Genomic DNA, 8,856 nt, shown 5'->3' with positions numbered 1-8,856 from the left:
CACACACACACACACACACACACAGACACACACACAAAACAAATGTGTGAGACAAAACTTACCATAGCAATATAGACAGGCTAATTATCTTCTTCATTCCATTTTTACTGAAGAGCTATTACTGCTAGACACTAGGCAAACTATTACAAATTCTTAGTATTTTCTTTTTTAAGGAAAAAGAAAGCATGGCCCTTGTCTTTAAGGAGCTTATTTAACAAACATCTGCATGTAAATAGATTTTACTAACACTAGAGCGTGTACATGTTCTGTGCATTGTCCTAGGTGCTTTACATAAATTAATGATTCAACACATTTATCAAAAATGTAGTATAGGTGCTATTAATTATTTTCCTGTTTACACATAAGAAATGGAGCAAAAGTAATTGGTTGAGCTCATAGAGCTGATAAAAGAGTGGTGGTTGAGGGACCAGCAGATGGTGCAATGGTTATATTGCTGGACTCCCACGTAGTCAACCGCAGTTCAAGTCCTGGACCTGATCACTTAAAACCCACACCAGATGCATGTGCGTGTGTGCCCAAGATCTCAAGAGAAGAATGGAATAGACAGGATGGCACTGTGGCGATCCCCCCAGGAGGTGATTTCTCCCTCTCTCTCTGTCTCTCTGGTAAGTGCATGCACCCTATAGCAAAAATCTCTAAAAAAAAAGAGTGGCAGTTGGGGGGCTGGACTCCCACATGGCCAACTGCAGTTCTAGTCACGGACCTGGCAGCTTGCTTTCTCACTCCCTCGATCTCTCTCTGTCTCTGTCTGTCTTTCTCTTTCTCTGTGGTCAAAATGTAAAAATAATAATAATACATAAAATTAAATAAAATAGTTCTTAAAAAAAAATAAATAAGAGCGCAAAGTTTCAGACCCACACCCAGGAAGCCTGGCTTCAACACCGACGTTCTTACCCATCAGTACCCATCAATACCACATTGCAACGTAACGTGTGTGAGAAAGACAAGGAAAGAGACTCAGGAGCAAGGGGGAGGGGCAGGGAGAATGGCAGTGGGTGGCCGAGAAGAAGGAAAACACATGTAGCTGTATGTGATCAAGGAGCCTCTTCAAGGAAAAGAATATGAGTTGAAGCTTAATTTGACTAAGGATCTCTAGAAATAACCAACGAGGTCTTTTAGATCATTTGAGATGTTTCTCAGATTTCTCTCCACTGGCTAACCTGTGATGTGTTAACCCTTCCTTTTACATCACTGTTTTGGCAACTGGAAAATTCTCACCATCTCTCTCTGAAACTAAGGTGATTCCACAATTACAATTCAGTCTATCCAGAAAAATGGATTAATTGTACTCTGTGAAATGAGCATATTGCTTCTTGTTTTGGGAGTCAGTTGAGCACTTTGATAAAAGAAAAGTATTTTGTTACTAATTACTTGGGTAATTTTTTTTAAGAGAAATTTCTGCTATAGGGTGCGCACGCTCACTGAGTAGGCAGAGAGAGACAGAGAGACAGGAAGCAAAAAATCACCCCCCAGGGGGGGATGGCCACACCACAATCCCTTCTCCTCCATTCTCCTATCAGGATTTGAAAGGTTTTTTCTATTTGTTTCTGTCTTGTGTTTCTGATTCTCTTTGGTTTGGGCAGAATTATCTCACAGTCTCCCCGTTGTGGTTTGCACGTCAGTGGTCAGAAAATCTGAATTCCATTGGTGTTGGAAAGTTGATAAGCACAGGAAGTGAGAGCAAATGATATACTTGTTAAGGTGTATCCCTAGAAAATTTCACATAGACAGACTGAAGGCATGATATTGAGAGAACACACTGTTTCCAATGACAGCTCTGGCATGGGGATATTTTACACTCCATCACAGGCAAACATGGCTTTTCCTCTTTTTTATTCCTCTCTCTCCAACACATTTCAATGTTAACTAGAAGCAACTATTTTGAGAGATGCTATATTGGATTGTAGGACGGTGAGAAAAGTCATGTAGCTGATATAGTGCAAGGGGAGCAGTTTAACAGCAGCTTTAACTGATAATTCCTAGTTTTCTGTAGGCTCATTAGCGCGAACAGTATGGAATTGGCCAGCCACTGCCTTCATCAGTTCAGTGGTAGGTTAGGCATTAGGCATTAGGGTTTCCAGAAATTGGACCCCTGATAGCTCTTAGAGCCAGCGTCTACGTCTTATTTCACTGTCCTAAACCACTGGAAAAAATAACAGCCACAGCATGTTTAATTTCACTAAGATACAAGTATTTCAGGGGAAAAAAATCTTTTAAAATAGCTTTTGGATGTTTATTAATATGTGTAATAATCTCATGAGGAATGTCTAGCAAGGGAACCAGTGGCATGGTAATGATTATAAACTGTGGATTGTAATGAAATGTGTTTTTGTGTTCTTTTTATTCAGCCATTGACAGTATCACAAGGAAAATATTAATCATTGGTGTTCTCATTTGTCAGGTGTTGATGAAAAAGTTTATCAATTTAAAGTTTATGTGCTAGACCATGACCATAATTTTCTGTTATTTGTAGACAGAGTGAAATTTTAGCATTTTCTTCAACGGTCACCTTATTCTACTTTGAAATAATGAACATAATATAAACATCAACCAACTATTTTGCCATTTATAAATTATGAAAGTTTAAGTAAGTATTCTGGTGGCAGCCTGTAACATGAATAGAAAGTGGCATGCCATTCATCAAGTTATTTCACGTCATTTAAAAAAAAAAAAAAAGTAGAATTCGTGGAAAACACGACTATTTCTATTATATTTTCAAGACAGTGAAGTCTGCAGGTATTTTTCTGAAGCCTTCAAGCTGGGGACCTTTTTGTCCAAAGCATTTTAAGAAGGTCTCCCGTGAGCCTTTTCATTAATCACCAGCGTAGTCTACATGGGAGTCTTCCGAAAGGGGTGGAGGAGAGCCTTGCGTTGAGAGACCTTCAGAAAGAGATGACAAGAGTACCCCAGCCTGAGATGGGGTCATGTAGAGTGGAAATATGAGCTCCTAACCCTTGACCCCTCTGCCTCTTTTTTTTGATTCCTTTAACAATACACAGTTGGCAGGCACAAGCAGTGGCCAGTCCTTCTCTCTTTTGTTAGGCTTGGGAAAAACTCAGGGCAGCTCTCTGTGACTCCCACCTAAGGGCTTGCCTGGTTTTTAATTAGAAAGAATGACAACTCACACCATATTTTTTCAAATCATGGTTTTTTAAAATGATCCAAATAATAACACATTGCTCAAACGGCCACAGTCAAAGCAACGTAAGTTACAAAGGGTCGTTATTTTGGGAATGGGATTTTTTTTTTTTTTTGGTGGCTCTATTTGGATATTTAAAACTGTATTTGTTTTGTCTCCTATAGTTAATGTCTTTCTGAAGTGCCTTCACAAATGTTTGTGGTCATCGATCACAAAAGGACCATAAGGATCCCATAGCTTGGGAAGAACAAGATTATCATTATCTATTTCTCTAGTTGTGGGAGAATAACAACCAAAAATTATAACGATTTCTCATAGTAATGCCTATTCAAATATAACCCTGAAGTAAACCATTTTAAATTGGCGCTTCTTCTAAGAACACCCATTCTAATTTAATGCTAAAATCATCTGCTCCCTTTACACTGGATAGTATCTGAGATTCCAGAAGCTTGTGTATTTATTGTCCCAAGCAAGTAAGTTGCCATGGGCTTTTGTCCAAAGAAAATTTAAAAATGTAACATACAAAGAAGCTGGAGAGCAAATGCCACATGGCTTTGGTTCCAACAATTCAAAGAGTAAGCAGAGTTAATAGTCAGCTTACATCATGGTACATCATACTAGGGGGGAAAAAAACAGATTTTTCATTTTTTCCTAGAGAAATACTTGTCTCCCTATCCCTTCTCTTTTCTTCTGTCTTCATCTAATATTTCCTCTCGTTCCCACATAAATAACTTTGAGCTGAACTATTCTATTTTTCTGCTAGAATTGTCTCACTGGTTAAGATTTGGATCTCATAATCTTTCTGAACTTTTTTAGAAGCTACTTGGGGTTATTCTGGAGTCTAGTGTCAAAAGCAGCCAATGTAGTTTCATCAGCCCAATTTCTGTTTCGGTTCAAACGCAAGCACCAAAGTTGAGGATTTTATTTGTGTGGTTGAATTTGAACAGTACCTTTGCATTTAATGAGACATTAAATGAGACTTTGCAATAGCGCTGTTTGGTGTTTTTGGTTACTCCATAAGCATTCAATCACTGCTTTCTAAACGAATTATACAACCAAAAAATTAATCAAATGTGAACATTGTCTTCTCCTTGGGATTCATGACTCTGCCTTAGCCTCCAGGGAGAGTAGAAGTCTGCATTCTGCCATTTCTTATTCTTAGAAAACAAACTATGCCTATCCAAAGGTTTTTAACTGTGCCGTGTTCTTTTTTATCTCCGTGAGATGAGATATAATAAAAAGTGGAAAGAAGTGTATTTGAGGGAGAGGATTCTGGGTAGAGGTGAAACCTTCAGATGTGAAACTCCTAAAGGCAGTAAGAAATAAGGAACTAGAAACATTTAGGCAGTCTTCCCTCGAAAATTAAGAGCCAAAATAAAGAGAATGAACATGTTCACAAGAAAGCTATTTGAAGGAACAAAAAGGAAGAGGTCTACAACACATGAATACTTCTCCAAACTTGCAAACAGCCTAGAGCACCTTCAGTTGTAAAACATGCTCTCTGGACTAATATACTAGTGGACTTCCCTAAATACGATCCATAATATTTTATAAGTTGAAAATCCTTTCTTAGGAAACTCCTGAAGATGTTAATAATGCCATTTGATTTTTTTTAAAAAGATAACACTTTCTTTTTTTTTTTTAAGATAACATTTTCCAGATAGTTAATATATTCCATTCAGAATCACCTGCTTCCATCTTCCCTGTGAGTTTTGTTCCTTCTCTACTTTCATTCAAGTACTCTCTCATTCTGTTATCACTTCCTGTTCATTTGACTTCAACCCTTCCACTATCCTCTCATTGGCCAAAGGCGGGCCCCCATTGCCACTTAAAAATGAACAGCATTCCGTAACTGAGTGAAAACAAACAAACAGAAAACAGACATTGTCGGGACCAGCAGAAGGCGTAATGATTATGTCGCTGGACTTCCACCTAATTGACTGCAGTTCTAGTCCCGGACCCAGTGGCTTAAAACTCATACCTGTCATATGTCCATGTGTGTCCAAAATTCCAAGAAGAGAATGGAGGAGGAGTTGTGGCGTGGCCATTCCCCCACAAGGATAATTTCTCTCATTCTGTCTCTCTGTCTCTGCGCCCGATAGCAAAAATCTATTAAAAAAAAAAAAAGACATTGTCAAACTTAGATTCCACAACTAAGTGGGGAAAAAAAGACATTTCTGAGTTTATATATATATATATATATACATATATCTCTATATCTGTCTTAATATCTATAGTCATATATCAAATGTGATGTTCTTTGTTGGAAATGAATGTGGTATTCTTCTTGATTTGATTGTCACATGCTACATGCTTGTTCTTTTTTTTTGGAGAGGTTTTCACTATAGGGTGCATGCGCTCGCCAGACAAACAGAGAGAGACATAGAGACAGAAAGCGAGAAATTACCCCCCCAGGGGGGATGGTCACGCCGCAATCCCTTCTCCATTCTCCTCTTGGGATCTTGGGCACGCACGCACACGCGCCCAGCATGAGTTTTAAGCCACCAGGTCCGGGACTCGAACTGCGGTCGACTACGGGGGAGTCCAACGACATAGCCATTATGCAAACTGCTGGTTCCCACTGCATGCATGTTTTGAAAATCTACATCATACACCACAAAGATGTACAGCAATTACATGTAACTAAGATATTACAAAATAAAGTAGAAAAAAAATGCTCAGGTCTCTCCAATTTCAAACAATTCCTTTTTCTCACTCCAGCTTCTATCATGCTTCTCTTCTTTTTTTGCAGCTATAATTTTGGAATTTGAAGTTTATATTTTAATTTACCACTGCATTCTCACTCATGAGAATCAGGCTTCTGTCTCTACAAAGCTATGGAAACTGGTGTCACTAGCAGCTCCTCGTTGCTGAATTTAAGCTAAATCCCAAATCTTACTTACCTCAATAGCATTTGACACTGTTGACTTCCTCCTCTTAGCTCACCTCCTCTGACAGCACACCTGTGTTTTTTTGTTTTTTTTTTTTTTCCTTTTTTGGAGAGGTTTTGCCATAGGGTGCATGCACTCACCCAAAAGACAGCGAAAGACCTACGAGACAGAAAGAGAGAAATCATCCCTTGGGGGTGAGGAGGTGGAGGGGATTTTGGGGATGGCCACACCACAATCCCTTCTCCTCCATTCTCCTCTCAGGATCTTGGGCACACACATACACACACACTCAGCATGAGTTTAAGCCCCTGGGTCCAGGACTCAAACTGCAGTTGACTACGTGAGAGTCCAGTGACATAACCATTACACCATCTGCTGGTTCCAAGCACACCTTCTTGAGCAGCCTCTTACTGTTTAAAAACTTTACAAGGGGTCTTCAAGATGTTCATGGAAAATGAGTATTATGAAAAAAAAAAATGTGCCTGGATTTCAATTTTTTTTGTACCCAAACAGACTTGTTTAATTCAACTTTTTTTGTTTGTTGTTTTGTTTTTACCACAGGACGTAGATGTTCGTTGGAGAGAAAAAGAATGAGACATAGAGAAGGAAAGTAAGAAATCACTCCCCAAGATCCTGCCCGCGGGGACCAGCAGTTAGTGTAATGGCTATGTCACTGGACTCCCACGTAGTCGACCGCAATTCGAGTCCCAGACCCGGTGGCTTAAACTCACAGTGGACACATGTGCGTGCATGCCCAAGATCCTGAGAGGAGAATGGAGGAGAAGGGATTGTGGCATGGCCATCCCCTCTGGAGGGTGATTTCTCACTTTTTGTCTCTCTGTCTCTGTCTTTCTGGCGAGTGCACACGCCCTACCTATAGCAAAAGTCTCTCAAAAAAAAAAGTATGAATAAAATAAGTTTTACCATGGTTGTCCATATGGGAGTCCCACAATATAACTATTACACCGTCTGCCAGTCCTGATGCTGCCAAATTTTGATTTGCTGGAGGACACTAAAAGCAGAATTCGATCAGATTCTCAACAAAGTGACTTCCTTGATGCATGATCAGGAGAGGGATTTGAGTCAATGTGAAACTGCAGGAATGAAGTTTGAGAAGAGGCGTATCAAACTGCTCACTGATCTCAGCAGCCCATTCAGAAAACAGCACCTGGATATTATCATTCATCCCTTGAAGAAACTTGACATCTTCCTCCAGTTCTTTCTGCCTTTCCTGGTTGATAAGAAAGAACTGAGGATGGAAGAGAGGGCAGCGTGTGCTTGGACCACCATGGCCCTCTTTAAATCAGAAAGAAATTACTGGGCTGCAAAAGGAAGGTATTTAGATGATGAAAAATCTTTTTTTTTTTTTTTTGAGAGGTGTTTGCTATAGGACATGTGCACTCGCCAGAAAGACGGAGAGAGTCAGAGACAGAAAGTGAGAAATCACCCACTGGGGTGATGGCCACACCGCAAACTCTTCTCCTCCATTCCTTCTCAGGATCTCGGGCATGTATGCATATGCACCTGGCATGAGTTTAAGTCACCAGGTCCGGGACTCGAACCATGGTCAACTACATGGGAGTCCAGCGATATGCCATTACACCAACTGCTGGTCTATGTCCTTAGAAGTTGAAATGTCCGGGACTCGAACCATGGTCAACTAGATGGGAGTCCAGCGACATACCATTACACCAACTGCTGGTCCCATGATGATGTCCTTAGAGGGTGAAATGAGTAAGATGAAACTTATCCCTCTGTGAGAGTCTGCAAGAACTGTGTGTCTTTAAGAAACTTCAGAAGAGTTCTGTGTCCTGACCTATCAGCTGACCATTGACTCCAATGTATCTGTAAAGATTGTGGCTTATAAATCAATTCTACAAGACGGAGTTACAAAAGCTTGGAAAACTATGGATGCAAGAACCTTAAAAAAGGAAAACATACAAAGAGATCTAGTGTATGGCTTAAATGATGACAGCGAAACTGAAGTTCCAAAAGAGGATACTATCTGAGAGAACCACGATGGAAGTGATATCATTTCTTTTTCTAATGTAGATGAGGAACAACTGAGATATAAATTGGAAGGTAGGAGGTCCTCTGTTTGGGGATTTTGTAGATCTTCTGCGATCCAGACAAAATTCTTTCTGGGATATCAAATAATAAAGGTCTTTGCAGCAAGAGATAATGAGGCAACTACAGTTGCATTTCCTCTCTGGATCATGCGTTGGATGAATCAGGCATGGTGGCCATGATTCGATATGCTTATCACCCTAAGACTAATTCTCAGGTGGGCCTGGCTTTTCCGCATGTCAAGGATGCCTATGAGTGCTTAATGTATATGCAGCTGCCTTTCATGGAAGACTTGTTGTAATCCATGTTTTCTTCCTTGAAAAATAGTAAGAAATATACTCCCACAGAGACAGTTGAGCATGGTCAATGCTTGGATTGATTCCATGAGCTTGGTTTTTTAAAAAAATTGAGGGAGAAGACACCATTGAAGATTTATTTTCACCACTCAAATCCCAGATCCTGTTTCAGAGATGGTTTCAGTATCTTCTGCACAGAGATTTCCATCCCCAGGAAACTCTTTCTCCCTTTCAGTTGTGTATTTTGAATATGCTGGATGTCCTCACTGAGGTGACTGAAATTTCAGTTTCCTCTCTCTAAAATGAAGACCTTTTGCCCTCTGGTGGGAGCCATCAAGACAAAGGATCAAGTAATTGCTCAGGACATCTTTCAAGACAGCCATGAAAAGTCTGCTAAGAAGTGCAAGACTAAGGAAGGGGAAGCATCCTATAGCATCTCCAG

At 40.0% G+C, this 8,856-nt stretch overlaps 1 pseudogene; it reads left to right on the top strand.

Annotated features, from left to right (window-relative positions):
• Nucleotides 1-7,032: 7,032 nt before the first annotated feature.
• Nucleotides 7,033-8,856, top strand: part of LOC102470322 (X-ray repair cross-complementing protein 5-like) — an 8,210-nt pseudogene continuing 6,386 nt past the window's right edge.

This window comes from Tupaia chinensis, unplaced genomic scaffold (assembly GCF_000334495.1).
Source record: "Tupaia chinensis unplaced genomic scaffold, TupChi_1.0 Scaffold149537_1, whole genome shotgun sequence".
In the NCBI taxonomy this organism is placed as follows: domain Eukaryota; kingdom Metazoa; phylum Chordata; class Mammalia; order Scandentia; family Tupaiidae; genus Tupaia; species Tupaia belangeri.
Note: the sequence above shows the minus strand (reverse complement) of the source record. Positions and strands in the feature narration are given on the sequence as shown.